Here is a 16,085-nt window from a genome sequence, read left to right as displayed (position 1 = left end):
TTGGATCGTAACACAGATTTTCAGAGTTAAAGATTGAATTAACTTCAGTTCCTTCTCAGTAAAAGTAGTCTTAAGATCTTTTTCTCAAGCTTTAATATGCTAGTGTATACCCAACTGAGGGTTGGGAGATAGGAGGTTGTACAAGCTCGATAATTGTTTTTACGGTGATCCCTATGTTCTAACGGCAACTTTTCAAAATCTGTGAGATCTAAGTATAGATAATACGCTAGGTAGTTTTTAAATATTTCTCTCAAAGGTAGTACACCTGCATGATTGATAAATCCGCCAAGTTCGGTCTTCTCGTAGCGGAGACAGAGTGGTGATCATGTCGTCGGAACAGAAGCGGGGAATAGGCAGTATAATATCAGTCACGTAAGCAGATAGAGTTTTCCTGAAGTCTAGAGAGGAATCTAGTAACAGGTCTCGTATCCGTAGCAGTGGGGATGGAGACCGAGCTAAAGAATTTCAGAGAAAACTGCCAAGTCTGAAGCATAGCCTAAATGTTTCTTGCATAATTTGTTGTCTTCGGAGTGGCAGTATCCATAAACCGTAACAATCTTATTGGAAGTGAAAACAGAGCTTTCTATGTCTAATTCTAATCTGTCGGCGAATGCTCTCAACCGTACCAAACACGAACTCCCTGAAACGCTCTATAATAGAACTCAAAATCCAGAAGTACAATTCTGCTTTTCAGGAAGGAAAAACAAGTAGTCTATGGGGGAAATTTGAAATGTACATTTTTTCGAAAGAAAAAAAAAACCACAGGTCAAAGTGGCTATGTAGGGTGTGGATTATGTTGCAAGGGTGGGACAAACCATGACGTAAACGGTATATCCATGGGACCCTGGTGAAGTCTGTTGCTCTCCTGAAGGTAGTGTACTACTTACAAACACACTCCCGATTCATCTCTCAAGCTCTTTTTACTAGTCACTTCATCACCACTGTATATATCGTGTCATGTAAGTAAAATTGCTTGCGGTATGTTAGCATGTGAAGTATTATTCTGATATCGATATTATTAGCTGGCTATTGCTATTGACGCATTATATTGATGCCAACCTATGTAACATCTTCATTTGCATTTACCATACTTTTTGCATTGTAGGAGTGTGGGTACTCATGCACGGTATACTGATGTAAACATGTTCATTTGACATATTGAAGCGTTGTTTGCATCTTTGTTGATCACATATTTTTTTTTTTTTTAACTCGTTGTAGGTCTTCCGTTATTTCTTCATAGTTTAATAAAAATACATTGTATTTTTATCCATGGTTTCCATGCTCCTATATCTTTGAGTTGGTTTGATTTATAGTCTTTTTGGGAGGTTTAAGCCATTTTGCTATAAAAACGGACTCAATATAGGAATACTTATCCTGGAGACTTGTTGCTAGGCAACCTGAATAACTTCTGTCTGAGTGACCACCGTTAAAAGTACACGTGCGGCAGGGAAAACATCCTGTGGCCATTTCTGTACACATAGCTACAACATACTGTGTTTTCATATTACATGGGCTAGTATTAAGACCATCTCTTTTTCAGAGAAGAAGCACAAGGCGGTAGAGTGTGTGTGAGTATATATATATATATATATATATATATATAAATATATAAATAAAATAGGTTTTATAAAATCAATACAAGGGATAAAACGTGCAGCAAAAATAAAAGATTGCAAGTTGTGTCATCTATGTCCCGAGAGATGCACTAGAGAAAGGAGTGTGTAGTAAACAGGTTAAGAAGTATTACCATTTCAGAAAATAAGTTATTTATTGTGTAAGAGAACATTAAACAACTTTCCAATATACTTCGGTATTAAAGGGGCTGACTAGTCTCAGGATAGACCATTAACATCTGACCGGTGGTGGTCCGACTCCAGTCCAGGGGCCGCTGCGTTAGAAGGACCGTGGCTTCCCCTTCATTACTTACCTGCTCCGTACTCTGAATCGCAGACACACTCTTAGCGGCGGTTCACAGTATTAAAGCCTTCTCTTACTCAAGTGATTAGGAGAAGGCTGTAATACTGTGAACCACCACTACAAGTCGGCGATTCACAATACGAGCAGTGACCGTAATAAAGGGGAAGCTCATAAGAGAACTGCGGCCCCTTCAAAACAGTTGATTGGCGGAGGTGCAGGAACTCTGCCTCCCACCGATCAGATGTCAATGGTCTGTCCTGAGGATAAGCCATCAATTTCTTTTGACTGGACAACCCTTTTAATTCCTCATGAAGATTTCGACTTGCTCCAATTCAATAAAAACATTCATTGTTCACTTGCATTGGATAAAAATTATGTATGAGTGATGTGATGGACACACATAATGACATGTTCGGGTAAGTTCAGAGCTGCAGATACCACACTGAAAATCTGCAACAATTTTCAAATCTCCATCCACGTAAATGACTAAGAAAAAAAATTAAAATCCACAAGGAATTGACACGAAGTAAACAATCAAGGTTCCTATTGATTAATAGCAAGCAAAGATCTAGAAAACCACCGAGAAAGGGATACAGAAAATACATTGGACAATTATCTAACTTTTCATCATGCAATAAGTAACTATTGTTTGAAACCGTAATCGCTTTACTTTAATACTTGCCCATACGGTCTAGAATTATTGTACCAATGAATTTATGATAATGCCGATTGCCCATGCATCGGTTCTCAACACTTGGAAATATTCAGCTTTTCTGCTATGCCTGTGTGTTATCGGAATAGATAACGGCTCGTAGGGTTAGAAGGGTTGGTTCTGTACGCAAATGCTACTGATCTGAAAGATTTTTCAATTTCCACTTATGATTTTCTACTTCTCCGCATAGTCACAGAAGTGTCTTTTACAGATTTTACACATGGGTCACATTTGCCTCGCAAGGGTGAAAAAGGGTGGTAGCCAAAAGTCCATTGTCGGATCACTACTACATCTAAAGAGAATTCGTCATGAAGACGGAAACCTGTAAGACGCTGTAGCTAAAGCAAGTCACCAACTGGCAGCCTATAGTCCGGTTCTGGGCTCCTAATGCCGGTAGAGTGCTGCACGTTTGCTATGTATGACCGTATTCATTGCACTTTGATGGTGGAGGGAGTCAGGTGTGGACTGGTTGAGCGGTAAATGTAATCAGCACGCGGTGAGCTCCGGCATTGGGAACCCCAAAGCTTAGGGTCCCATTGACCGACATATTTTAGAGCATGCTGTAACCATTTTGCAAAGGGTCTGTCATCAGGACAAATTTCTCTTAAAACACATATCAAGATCAGTCACTGGCTGATCTGTGGAGCCATTTGTTGGCTGCTACAATCTTTAAGAGGATACAGCCTAGCAACGTTGGATGGACTGAGGATGCTGGGGTGTACCTGCAGGTCAGTGTTGCCCAGGATCATCCGCCTCTCAACCAGGGGGCTTCCTCTAGCACGGTAGGCATTAGCTATTTCCAGTCCTGTCCAAGATGTCTGCTTTGGCTCCAACACCCCCACGCTGCAGAGAGGAAGGTGAAAGTGTGAGTAATAAAGGGAAGTTAGCATATACGCGGTGATAAAACAAGTGAAAAATGTAATGGTTAAAAAAACAGCAGTTCTAAGAGGCACGGCACAAATAGGGTTAAGGGAGTGGGGCACTGTGGTGTAATGGAAGCTCAGAGAGGGGAAGTGACTACATCATACATACATACATGGAATACCAGGATGTCCCCTCCCCAGAGAGAGAGGCACAACACAGACAAGATACATAACTGAATGCAGCCGGCCAAACAGAAACTTTACAAACTACACTTCTGGACAACGGTACCAAGGGAAAGTTGGCGTAGTATAGGGTGGTCACAGTACCAGAATTTGGACTTGGATACAGATACTTCGTGTAGCATTGCGACTCGATACCAAAACGATACCGGAGGACAGAACCATTTTTTTGGGGGGGAGGGGGGGGGATTTCGGCGTTCATAACTTTTTTGCTCTTTGTAGCTGTAGGACACTGTTTTTGCTGGACGAGTTGTACTTTATGAAGTTGACATTTTTTAGTACATTTACACGATAGTTTCATTTATATAAATTTTTATTTTGGCAAAAATAAGCAGTTTTTCTATTCTTTTTTTACAGCATACATAAGACACAACATTTGTTGTGCAGATTATTATGGTGGCAATGATGCCAAATAGGTGTATCATATTTTATGTATTGGTAAATATGGAAATATGGTCAGACAGCTCTGGGGTCCTTTAATCGACCCTGGGCTCTCTGCCCATATATGCTTTGTCCCATGATCACATAACAGGGATATCCCCCCCCCCCCCTTCTCATTTTCCCTTTGACTCCCGCGGTCAGTTTTGATTGCAGCATTCAAGGAGGATAACGGTGTAGATCGGTGGTTTCTCTGATCTCTGCTGCTAGAGCGGGTCTGCGTATTACAGCCATTGCCCCACTTCATCGCACACTTGCAGTGCCCGCGCGATCTACAGGATGTAAAGCGGCCATTGTTGAACTAATGAGTGGCAGGCACTGAAGACAGAACATGGGGGTGCTGTGCAGTGCGCGTGTCATGTTCTCAGCCTGCAGGGACGGCGCTGCCGCCCATTAGTGTGGCGCATCACATCATGCTGCTGACTAAATTCATGTATTCCAATACTAAGCTGAGCGGCCGCACAGCTTAGTATCGAAAAACAAACTCATAGTGTTGAACCATTTAAGGATGCACAATATCTAAATAGTATTGATATTTCGATGCATTGTGCAACCCTAGTGTAGTAGTCAATACTTGGCACAACAAATATAAAGGGCTCCCATTGAAGTAGCCGTCCATGTGACACTACAATTCTACTTCTGTTTTTCTGCAGCACGTTTTGTTTTTACAAAAAACACATGAACAGAAAGAAAAAGCCTAACAAATCTGCATTATGTGAACAAGGCCTTAGTTATATCTCCTTATAGGAAAGTTGGGTGAGAACCAACAGGGATGCCATTTAAAAGATCCCTTCAGCCAGATTTCCCAGCTTACTTTTGGGAATTCTGTAGGATTTACAATGTTTCCGAGTCCTCCTAAAGGGGTTGCCTGCTTTGTATAATCCCTTTTTGCTAGGCTGCATTCAGACACCCAAAAACACTGCGGCCAGATGTTATTTACTAAAAGTCGAGAGTAAAATACGAGTGCCCATTATTGGTCAGTCATTCCTTTAATTACATAACTAATATAAGGAGAGATCGTTGGGTTGGTCTGCGGGCAGATCTTATTTGGCCCCTAACAGCCATGAATATCCCAATAAAGATTCCTCATTTATTTGGCCCTGAATTCTTTCAGGAGGTGAAGGGACATTATAGAGCTCGTAAGTCCTTTGCAGATTTTCAAAGACCTGCATATTCCTTTAAACGACCCTTTCTGTCAGAGAGCCGGGTCCTACAAGCCCCAAGGGCAGGTCCGTGATTATAAACGGGGACACACTAGGAAATCATACAACAGAGGACAAAAGTTCTTCCTCAACAAGAGGCGGTTATTACAGAAAACCCAGTCGGGTAAAGGAAACTCCGCTAAAACTATCAAGAGCACTTTTGCAAGATTGGCAAATTATTTCTTCAGACCCCAGGGTCTTAAACATAGTAATGCCTGGCTTATGCCTTTCTCGGAAAAATATTTCCATTTCAAAGACAAACACCGTGATTCAGGACAGACAGCAGCTTAGACGCAGTGCTAGAGCAAGCATTAGCAGAAGGATGGATTTCCCTAGCTCAACTGGAAACTTTTTTTTTTTAAATGCATCCTAAACAAAATTATGAATAGTGGTGTAAAAAAATTCCTTCCCTAACTACCTTTTTTTCCCACCCAAGTAGATAACGCAGCTAGCGCTGGCTATCTTTTCTAAAAGGGGGCGCGAGCAGCTTAATGTCAATGCGGTTAGTGCGCGCTCCGGACGTTGCTAGATATTCTAGCAGCATCGGGAATAGAGGCATTAGAACAATCGTCTCAACCAGGAATGGTAAGCGTGGTTGAGACTACCCCCCCTATTCCATTTTATTATAGTTTTATCTCCATTGGGGCTCCCTCTATGAGTGGAGATGCTTTGGCAACGCTATGGATTACACCACTAGAGGGAGCCCCAATTGACCTATCCATATTTGTTTTATGTTAGTGCTAAAAATAGTTAAGTGATTTCAGGGCGGTTTTCAATAATAAAATAAGAGGATATCCAAAACTAATATCATATATGGCTGCAGGTCTAGTATGAATGACCGCAGATGCATCCACCCGAGAGGTGGCCGAGCCAGCATCTAATATGCGTATAAGCGCGTTCACGATAACGGTAACATCCTCTCCTAAGGACAGAGAGGAAATCATTGCGCAAGCGCGGCCCACGTTAGAGGAAAGCAGTGGTGGCCAGATCTCTAGACAACGAGCAATAAACAAAAGAGGCAATGAACAAAACTTCAGAGAAAATCCCAGGAAAAGTAAATCAATTAGAAAAATAAAAAAAGGTAATTACAAAAATTAATATCTTTTCAAGGTTAAGCAAAATAAATAGATTTATAAAAGATGGGAATAACCCTTTAAGCCAATTATGCGATTCCAGTATGTCTTTACTATGGGTTGGTATCAAGTTAGCTTGTCTTCTAGCTCGCGTTGCTATGGCTGCTAGGCCAATGGAGTTGACTTTGATCCATGTAGTGGAGCCGTGGCTCTCACAAACTCCCAGAGGTTACCATATTATTATAAAGGAAAGAACAAGACTTCACATATTGACAAGAGTCCTATAGAACTTGATATTTTAGAAGACGTAGCGGACTCATCCCTCTGTTGTGACACTGTTAAGATCATATCTGGACAAAACATGCCCATTGCGGGGAGACATTACTAATTATTTAGAACTTCCAGACAACCAGTCAGAAGAGCCACAGCCAATACCATCAGAGGTTGGATACATTTTGCCATGTGAAGCAGAGGGATAGACAAGTATGTTTGCATTCCATTAGATTCCATCCTTAAGGCAGCTAGATCGTCAGAGAGAACCTTCATTAAACACTACTGGATACCCTCTAACACAAATCAGATAAGACTTATGAGAGATACTACCAGGTGTGTGCTAGTCTATCCGAAAGCTGGTGCTAGATGGCTATCTCCTGAAGAACGACGCTCAGTTTGGAGGAATCTGATCTGCAAACTGTATTTATTCTAGGGAATAGGCCAGCCATCTAGACACAGCGCCCACAGCAAACACGTTATTCTCCTGGTAGTCTCGCTCTCTCAAGTAAAGCGAATTCTGCTCTTTATTATAGGCGCTGCCAGGAATGAGACGACTCTTCCAAATAAGTATAGATATTTAGTCATGACTGAATATCCAGCAAAATCTGTGCTCCAAAAGCCAAATGGCGCCCCTTCTCTTCTGATCCCTTCGGTGTGCCCAAACAGAAGTTTATGACCACATATGGGATATTTCTGTACTCCAGAGAAGTTGCTCTACAAATTTTGGGGTTCTTTTCCTTTATTTGTTGAAAAAATTAAAAATGTTGAGCTAAAGCTACGTCTTATTGAAGAAAAAGGGAGTTTTTATTTTCATTGCCCAATTATAATAAAATATATGAAACACTCGTGGGGTCAAAATGCTCACTACACCCCTAGATGAATTCTTCAAAGGGTGTAGTTTTGTGAATGGAGTCACTTTTGGGTAGTTTCCACTGTACTGGTACCTTAGGGGCTTTGAAAAAGCAACATGGTACCAAGAAATCAAGACAGCAAAATCTGTACTCCAAAAGCCAAATGGTGCACCTTCTCTTCTGATCCTTACCGTGTGCCCAAACAGCAGTTTATGACCACATATGGGGTATTGCCGTACTCGGGAGAAATGGCTTTACAAATGTTGGGGGGGTTCTTCTTTTTCCTTTATTTGTTGAGAAAATTAAAAATTTTGAGCTAATGCTACTTCTTATTGAAGAAAACAGGATTGTTTTTATTTTCACTGCCCAATTCTAACAAAATCCATGAAAAACCTGTGGGGTCAAAATACTCACTACACCACTATATGAATTCCTCGAGGGGTGTCGTTTCCTAAATGGAGTCACTTGTTGGGCGTGTTCTCGATTTTGTCCTCTGAGGGGCTTTGCAAATGCGACATGGCCACCGCAAACCATTCCTTTGAGCTCCAAAAGCCAAATGGCGCTCTTTCCCTTCTGAGCCTTGCCGTGCGTCCAAACATCCGTTTATGACCACATCTGGGGTATTGTTTTACTCTGGAAAAACTGCTTTACAAATGTTGGTGCTTTTTCTCCTTTAGTCCTTGTGAAAATGATAAAATATTAGCTAAACCTACATTTTCTTTCAAAGACTGTAGATTTTAATTTACACGGTCTACTTTTAATAAATTCTGCAAAAAAACTGTGGGGTGAAAATGCTCACTATACCCCCAGATAATTTCCTCAAGGGGTATTTCCCAAATGGGGTCACTTTTGGGGGATTTCCACTGTTTTGGTACAGCAAGAGCCCTTCAAACCTGGCATGGTGCCAAAAATATATATTCTAATAAAAAGGAGGCCCAAAATCCTCTAGGTGCTCCTTTGGTTCTGAGGCCGGTGCTTCAGTCCATGAGCACACTAGGGCCAAATGTGGGATATTTAGAAAAACTGCAGAATCTGGGCAATAAATATTGAGTTGTGTTCCAATGGTAAAACTTTGCGTTCTAAAAAAAAAAAAATGGATTAAAAATGAATCTCTGCAAAAAAAAAAAGAATGTCACCTTGACTTTGCTTTAATTCCTGTGAAACGTCTAAAGGGTTAAGAAACTTCCTAAATTCTGTTTTGAATACTTTGAGGGGTGAAGTTTTTAAAATGTGGTGACTTATTGGGGGTTTCTAATATAGAAGGCCCTCAAAGCCCCTTCACAACTGATCTGGTCCCTGAAAAAAATAGCCTTTTGAAATTTTCTTGAAAATGTGAGAAATTGCTGCTAAAATTCTTAGCCTTGTAGCGATCTAGAAAAATAAAAAGGATGTTCAAAAAAACGATACCGATCTAAAGTAGACATATGGGGGATTTTAATTAGCAACAATTTTGTGTGGTATAACTGCCTGTCTTACAAGCAGACACATTTAGAAAAATGTGAATTTTTGCAATTTCGCTAAATTTTGGCGTTTTTCACAATTAAATACTGAATGTATCGAGCAAATTTTGCCAGTAACAAAGTCCAATGCGTCACAAGAAAACAATCTCAGAATCACTTGGATAGGTAAAAGCATTCCGGAGTTATTACCACATAAAGTGACACATGTCAGATTTGAAAAATGAGGCCATGTCAGGAAGGTCAAAAGTGGCCAAAGCAGGAAGGGGTTAAAAGGCTTTCTGTGCAGTGGGTCAGTTTCTAGCTATTGATCAACATGCCAACTGTCATAATTGTGGATTTTGTAAATATATTTTATGATGATTTGTATTATTATTCCCGGCCAATAATACACATTTCTGGCTGCTGGCATATATCGAATGCTGGCTGCATAGTCTACTCTATCTGACCATAGGGGTAATACTACAGTTCCCAGCATGCTTTGCAGTTGGCCTAGCAGATGGATGGACTAATGTAGGCAAACCTTAGCTTCTCTGTCCATCTGTTAGAAATTCGATAGAAATCGAATAAGTGTTTATGTTCACAGGAAAATGATCGCTGTACAGTAGCATAGTACAACACTTGTTACACAGCCCATCCCAATGAAGTATGCTTATAGACAGGGGTTGAGATTACAAAGTTATACCCATTCTAATTCTACAGCATAGAACCCCTATCATTAGCTCAGTATCCACTCAGGATTAGGTTCAATGCTGGAAGAAACAAGAAAATGGGGCCCCGTAGCAAAGCTCAGTGGCTCCGGTTTATACCAGTGACGGATAAAAATGGCGACTGACGGACCCCATGGACCTATAACTGGGTCCGTCTGTGCTTGGTCACTAAGATAGTAAAAGTAAGGGTATGTGCACACACACTAATTACGTCCGTAATTGACGGATGTATTTCGGCCGCAAGTACCGGACCGAACACAGTGCAGGGAGCCGGGCTCCTAGCATCATACTTATGTACGACGCTAGGAGTCCCTGCCTCGCTGCAGGACAATTGTCCTGTACTGTAATCATGTTTTCAGTACGGGACAGTTGTCCGGCAGCGAGGCAGGGACTCCTAGCGTCGTACATAAGTATGATGCTAGGAGCCCGGCTCCCTGCAGTGTGTTCGGTCCGGTACTTGCGGCCGAAATACGTCCGTCAATTACGGACGTAATTAGTGTGTGTGCACATACCCTAATGCTGCACTACTTTTAACTTCAAAACTGACTGGACCAATGATGGAGGACCCAAACGGCAAGGTGAACAGAGCCTAAATTATTATTTTTTCTGGTGCTGATTTTTGCCGATGCAACTTCCTAATCCACCCAGGAAAGTAAAAAATGTGAATCTTCGAAAGTTGGGAAAAAAAAAACCTGTATTAGTGGCAATAATGGTTGGTGGCCACATAGTGTACCAAGTAAAGTTTATAGTCTCAGGCAGGCCTCATGCGCACGACAGTATTTTCATCTATCCGGAAATACTGCCCGTAAATATGGATCCGTAGGCATCGATATTTACGGAAGGATGTCCGCAAATACGGTCCGTAATTCATCCGTATATATGGATCCGTAAAAATAAAAATGCAAATGTGGTCATCAGCATGTTGCACAGCAACGCTTCCGTAAATACGGCCAGTATACGGATACACGTGTAGCCATCCATATTTACGGAAGATGGGTCCTCGCCGTAATTACTTACAAGAATAGGACAAGTTCTATAATTTTTTCAGCACGGACACCCATCAGTAAAAATATTGAAAGGAGTCCGTGGCCAATAGAAATGAATGGGTCTGTAATTATGATCAGTAATTATCGATGAAAAATACGGTCGTTTGCAAGGAGCCTAAGGCCCCATGCACACGACCGTAAAAAACGGACCCATTCACTTCCATTGAATGCGGACACCTTTCCGTATTGCTACGGATCATTGTCCGTGCCACAGAACTGTGCATCATGTCCGTTCTTGGTCCGCAATTGCGGCACGAACTCCTCCGTAGAAGTCTATGGTGGAAGCCAAAATTGCGGATGCCTACGGGGGTGCGTCCGCAAATACGAATAGCCATTCGCAAATACAGGACTCCTTTTTTTGCAGATTCGTATACACGGATGCAATACAGACCGTATTTGCGGATACCATTCAGCAGAAATGGGTACGTTGCCGATGACTATAAAGTAATACGGAAGCGTATTTACAGTCAGTATTTGCGGATATTGTCGTGTGCATGGGGCCTAAGGGTACCTGTGGTACTTCAGATGAAAATGGGTAAACACAACAACGCTCAGGCAATGAAGGAAGGGGCAGGGCCGTCCCTATAGTCCAGGGTGAGTACTGGCTAATTACTTATTTTCTTTATGTGCGCGCGCTGGCCCTTTACGGCAGTGCACGAGCGCACCCTACGGGACACCGCAGAACGAAGCGAAAGTGAGAGCTAGCCTCTCCTGGCTGCAGCCGTCGGGGAGCAAGTAATCCCGACGGTCCGTGGCCATGGGCGTTATACCAGGTAACAGCTATAACTGTAAACACCTAAATAAAATGGTTTCATAGGAAGTAGGGCGATAAACCCAGTCAGAGCTATAATGGTGGCCATACTGATTGTTACATTGCCTCTTATCAAAATGCACAGAAAAAAAAAAAAATAAAAAGGTCTTGTTGCCCATCGGTGCTTGTCTTCCATTTTATTACAATGATTATCAGTATAAAGGAGTTCCTAAAGTCTTATTGGAATTTTAGGCTATGTTCACACGGAGTATTTTGGGGGAGGAATATCTGCCTCAAAATTCCGTTTGGAACTTTGAGGCAGATTTTCCTCTCCCTGCACGCCGATTTTTGCGGCGATTTTCGCGCCGTTTTTCGCCCGCGGCCATTGAGCGCCGCGGGCATAAAACAGTGCGAAATACGCTTTCTCTGCCTCCCATTGAAGTCAATGGGAGGTCAGAGGCGGAAGCGCCCGAAGATAGGGCATGTCGCTTTTTTTCCCCGCGAGGCAGTTCTACTGCTCGCGGGAAAAAGACGCCGACGCCTCCCATTGAAATCAATGGGAGGCGTTTTCGGGCCGTTTTTGCCGAGTTTTGCGACGCGGTTTCCGCGTCAAAAAACTTGGCAAAATACCCCGTGTGAACATAGCCTTACAGTCCGACTTCTGAAGAATTTCCCCAGTAAAAATTTGTAACTTGCTGCAATAGTGAAGTTTAGCGGGTGGAACAATTTGAGACGTGACTTCTCTACAAGACATATGACAATCGGATCATATGATGACAGAGAATGATTTCACAACCATCACTCGAAGGTCATCCAGAGTTTTTCATCTCAGCGAGGTTCTTCTTACCGGACAGTGAAATGACATAAAATAGAACAAAAAAACACTTTAGAACGCTCCATACATAGCGAACACGTTCTTACCAAAACAGAAAACCAATTCAGTGTGAAGGGATAACAGATAATTAAATTGTCTACTGTACAGAATGTCAGCCAAGTTCTCCCAAAGCCACAACGTGGTGAAGTCGTCTCCTATATTACAAACAGGACTGTAGTTGAAAGGCTATGTACATCTTTGAAATAGTTTTTATTTTTTAATAAAAATGTCTCGGTATGAGAGCTTTTGCACCTTCGCTTCCAGCAATGGCGAGGGTCGGTGCCTCTGTACACCCACCGCTTAGGACTTCTCAAAAGTTTTCTGAAAGTGCAGTTACTCAAGGAGTTTTGCTTTAAATCCTACATAAATTTCCTACACATTGGGGAAGATTTACACAATTTAAAAAATTATTCACACCTCAAAAGTCTCATGCTTTCTATTGTCCCAGTTACAGATTGTTGGTAGTCCCGTCGGAATGTTGGCAAACACATAACCAAGATACATAACCCGAAAAGTCACAGACAAAAGAGCATGTAATGTGCTGTACTATCGCCAACCAACATGAATGACGCACAAGTCAGTCCGTGTGGGGAAAATAAAACTAAAAGAAGTACCACCACAGGTCACAACTGATGTCTCAACATCTCCGGTAAGAGGGCAATGCCATATGACCCAGCTGGGATTCACATGAAGCAGATTGTTATACAGCACATGCTGCAGAAGCCTTCCAAATCAGAACCCCCTCCTTTACAATGGTCCCTTATTCACACCCTCCAGAGTGTGAAGAACAGGGGGGCACAGATGGAGCGGGGGAAGGAAGAGAGGAGTCAGTGTCCCTGGCACAGCCCGAATCCTGGGAAGACAAAGAGCCACATGGCATCACCCACCACAGACAGACAACAACTATGCAATGTGTTTTAGGTCTGCTAAACACTCGATTATTTCCAGTCAGTATTATCTAAAGGTCCACATCAGTAAAGTTATATAAGCCTCACCTGTATATACAAGGCCCTGTTCACACTGAGTTTACTGACACTGATTTTGAGGTGGAAACCGTGCCAAAAAAACCTTCCGAAATCGCACCCCTTTTTTTTTTTTTTTTAGCTTGATCTTAGCCACTTGCGGGAAAAAAAAAAAAAAAGCAGCATGTCTTTTCTTGTAGCGGTTCCCGCCTTTGATCTCCCATTAAAATCAATTGAAGCAGAAAAAACCTGTGGCACTCAGTCCTTGCATTAGCTTCAATGGCAGCCAGACAAAAGCGCTGCAAAAATCGCAGCAAAAAAGCGCAGGCAGGTCAAAATCTGCTTTAAAATTCCTGAAGGAATTCTAAAGCAGAATTTTTTTTCTGCCTGCAAAAAACAGGGCCTAAGTCCCGAGTTATTCTCTGATATCTAGAAATTCTAGATAGATAGAGAGACACACACACACGCGTAGTTCTGCTCTGTTGCGCACGTACCCACCCACAGCCAGCTCTGCTACACACACACTTTTTTTTTTTTTTGAAAGGGTCGTCTCAGGCTGGCAACCCCTGTTCTTCTGCACTTGACTAATAAGGAGTGGTCCAGAGTAGAAGACTGCCCTGCATTATGGTGGTGAACCCTACATATTGTGGTGTACCCAAAAGCCTCCCTTGACTCCATCAAAGGGCTGCACGTCACATTTAATGTGGGCTGGGTCAAGGGGTAGGCACATATACACAGCTGTATTTGTGGCCAACATTTCCTTCCAAAAAAAGCACATTTATTACCCATCCACAGGACAGGTGATAAATGTATGATCGCTGGGGGCCTCACCACTGGGACCGCCACAAATTGCTAGAACGCGGCTCCGGTCAGCCACATAGACATTTCACGGAGTGGTAGCATGCGCGACTGCTGCTGCTTTCAAGAGCCTTCTCACTGAAATCGTGCAGTGAGAAGGAACGGGGTTCAGTTCCGTGGTGGGGGTCTCAGCGATCATACGTCTATCCCGTGGATGTGTGACAAACGTACTTAGTGGGAAAACCCCTTTAAACATCTGCTTATTCTGGCTTAGGAGTCAAGTGGGTGGTCCTAATCACTGATCAACAGCTATGTATTCACATTTATACAGGGAAGACTGTCAATCACTAAGTAGGACCGCCCACTGGACTCCATAGCCCAGAATGAGCAAAGGTTTAAATGAATAAATTTCAAGTTATAGTGAATCTTTTCCCACAAAACTATTAATCTGCTCAGCTCCTCCTGCTTTATAACTTGCTGCCCGCAGATAGGACTGCATTTTTAATGTGACAGGTTTACTTTCAGGCATTCACCCAACAGCCTCACAGCAGGAAAATTAACAAAAAAAAGTGCTTTCAAGCTATTTGGTATTCCTAGAAATAAGATTAAGAAAAAGCAGCATGGAAACATATTACACATTTTAGGGCACTGTATTGTAGAAGGTATTAAAAAAAAAAAAAAAAAAAAAAAAAAAGGGGGGGGGGGGGTGGAGTGATCTGGAGCCATGCGGATAGGAATCGTTCTCTCCTAGGTCTGGTGGGGCCAAGGGGTGCATTGAAACCAGTGGACACACATTGACTGTAATGGACGCCATACAACGCTTCGTTTGCTGTTCTAAACGTTTCTGGTTTGCGCGCGTATAGGGACTTTTCAATTTGACTTTGAGGGAGTAGCAAAGTGAAAAGAGGTGGACTATGCCAGACAAGAAACAAAGCAATCTGTAGGACAATATAAAAAAGGTTGCCATAGCCACTTTTAACAAGTTTTCTCAGTCCTACAAGATTAAACTTTATCAGACCTAAAAAAAACAAAAAAGCGTTTACGGTCAACAAAATCCGGACAGAACGAAACAATATTCTCATGGTATAACATATGATCCTTCATTATAAGATCTCATAGTACATGATGCTCAACGAGTCAAACACTGTCCAGACGTAGGCGCACTGACAGATAGATAAAGCACATATACAAGTACTGATGATAGCCTATACAAAGCACTAAAACAAAACACCGTTCTGCGAGTAACCTGTAGGGATCCCTTTTGCCCTATATAGACATAGCAATTTTAATAATTAAAGTTGAAAGCACAATAAAAAGGTCTGATAAGAGCTAAATCAAAACAGTACAAATGTACAACACGCCGAGGAGAAGAGCTGAGGAGTGCCGGGATAACTCCATCTATAAACTAGAGTAAGGAAGGTTTATCTGTCAACTGGAAAGTCATCGTAACTGCCTATAGTCCCCTAAAATAGCACTATGACAAAGTAGGACTAGCATGGAATAGGTGCATGGAGCAACACGTCCTCCTACATGGACATCTCCAAGCTGCTCCTTATAGATACTCATGACCCAACTAAACCGAAGAGCCAAAGCAATCTTGTAGAGATCTGAAGGTTTTACGATGGTGGTACACCGCCACTTAATCCCTAGAGCAAACCTGCACAGCCCTCCGAACCGATCACACGATCCTTCAAGACTGACCTGTTGTCCTCCTGTAGCGGATACTACGGAGATGATCAGGTATCCTGCAGCCAATGACGGAGGCAATGTCTTCCAATCTTTCAGAACACTTCCTGGCTGTGAAAAATATCTGTTAACTCCTGCGATTCTAAAATATTTTCGAGGCGGAACGTTTCATGCTCCTCCACCAATAAAAGGCACAAGGAAGATATTCTTTGTATGCTTATGTGACTGAATT

The 16,085-nt window shown here is 42.2% G+C and overlaps 1 protein-coding gene across 3 annotated transcripts in view; it reads right to left on the bottom strand.

Annotated features, from left to right (window-relative positions):
- Window positions 1-16,085, bottom strand: part of RHBDF2 (rhomboid 5 homolog 2) — a 58,816-nt gene that overhangs the window by 37,186 nt on the left and 5,545 nt on the right. For 2 of the 3 annotated variants that reach the window (XM_075846852.1, XM_075846854.1), the window contains exon 2: window positions 3,352-3,472. The gene's annotated coding sequence lies outside the window, so the exon portion shown is untranslated. Of the gene's footprint in view, window positions 1-3,351; window positions 3,473-15,868; window positions 16,056-16,085 lie in introns of those variants that run through there. The other variant, XM_075846853.1, reaches the window with a different exon arrangement.

Source organism: Rhinoderma darwinii, chromosome 13, assembly GCF_050947455.1.
Source record: "Rhinoderma darwinii isolate aRhiDar2 chromosome 13, aRhiDar2.hap1, whole genome shotgun sequence".
Classification (NCBI taxonomy): Eukaryota; Metazoa; Chordata; class Amphibia; order Anura; family Rhinodermatidae; genus Rhinoderma; species Rhinoderma darwinii.
Note: the sequence above shows the minus strand (reverse complement) of the source record. Positions and strands in the feature narration are given on the sequence as shown.